Below are 1,857 nucleotides of genomic sequence, written 5' to 3'. Positions count from 1 at the left end.
ATAACATGAGCTTTCCAAAATGTCCAAGAGCATGAAAAAATATGGAGTGTAGCCATGGTTTTGAATTTTGACATTAGTGGACTTTTCACTTGAAATTTCATGCCATTTTCACTAAGTTATGAACCAAATTGCCAAATGGTCCAAGTAATGATACATAGAGGCAATAATTGGAAGATATTTTCTGATTTGAGACAGATGGGAAAGAGATAAGAAGCATAGCCAATTTTAACCATGGTTTAGTAACTTTAACCATATGCATTTAATGGTAAGATTCCTTTCTATCCTTTAAGTGCCAAATCACCAAAGAAGAAGCAAGTTGCAAAGCTCTGAGTTCAGAATGTTTGGCCTATAAATAGAGGTCCTTACCTCATTCAAAATCACACCAAAACCTCACAAAAGATAGGTTTTCTCTTTCTTTCTTGAATTGCAAGTTTTAAGTTTCAAAGTGAGGAAGAAATCCCAACCTCCAAACCCTTGAAGTTCTGGCCAAAGTAATGATTCTAACATCTCATAAACATCATATATGATGTGTTTGAACCATTCACACACCTCAAATCATCCCAAAATTCAGAATCATCATCTCACCTCCAAATATGCATAACACTAGCCTTATCATGCCAAAATCCATACCAAGCAAATTCTGTCCAAACTAACCTTCTAAACATCATCCATATACTTCATATGAACTGTTCCAACCATCATCCATGATCTGAAACACCAAAATCATCAAGCTAGATCCTCACTTAAGCCATACTGCAGATCGGGTACCATAGATTGATCAAGAGGTTTCCAGTTCATTCCAGACATTCAAACACCTTCCATAAGGTCCATTGATGCTGTCCAGATCAAGAAACAACAACTGGAACTCCTCATTTGCAGAATTCGATTCTCACTTTTGCCGTTTTTGAAGGTAAGCTACTTGAACTTCAAACTCTATGAATCATGCATCATAAATGAAATATGAACATACCATCTCATTTCTGCACACATAAGGATCATTAACCCTCAATCAATTGCTATTTATCTTGCACATACACAATTTCATGATCAATCTCAGAATTAGGGTTCTTCACGATTTCCAGAAAATTGATGACTTTAGAGTGAAAATAAATGAAATCAAAGGCCACTATCATGATCCTTGTGAAAAACCGAGCGGAATAGACCCTTCACTTGATCAAAACAACACAGATTTGATGATTTTCAAAAATCAGTTAGGGTTGTGTTCTTGGCGCATTTTTTTGGTTTGAAGAATTCAAATAACTGTTTTAAAATATAATGTATTGAACGCGTATCATAAACAAGCTGCACGCGCAGCTCAGTTGGTCCATGTTTTGATTGGTAAGAGAGAGGGCGTGGGTTCAACACCCCTAGGGACCAAAAACATTTTTTAACAACTATTTTCTTTCATTTTCTTTTACAACTTCAATTAATTAATTAACACATCAAATTAATTCATTTTTCATTCATTTTTTGTACACTCTTTATTTAACACATATATTTTATGAATATCAAAAAAAATCACAAAAAAAGATTTATTTAATATGTTTTTAATTAGGTTTAAAATGATACATTTTTAAGTGTTTTTAATTACTTTAAAAATTGTTTTTCATTTAATTTTTAACCTAATCACTTGTAAATATTTTTTGTGATCAAACCCTAATCATTTAGGTCTTAATTAAGCATTAAAACTTGTTTTAACTTAATTAAGTTGACTTTTGTCAAATTCAAATCGTTTTAAGACGAGCGATCGCGATTCTTTTTCAAAACGATAAGCCACTTCTTTTTGATTAAATCTTTTTAATTGATCAATTGATTTTCAAAACGAAGTGGGGCCTCTCGAATATTAGAGAGTGTAAG

The sequence above is a fragment of the Vicia villosa genome, unplaced genomic scaffold, assembly GCF_029867415.1.
Source record: "Vicia villosa cultivar HV-30 ecotype Madison, WI unplaced genomic scaffold, Vvil1.0 ctg.003839F_1_1, whole genome shotgun sequence".
Lineage (NCBI taxonomy): Eukaryota > Viridiplantae > Streptophyta > Magnoliopsida > Fabales > Fabaceae > Vicia > Vicia villosa.
Note: the sequence above shows the minus strand (reverse complement) of the source record.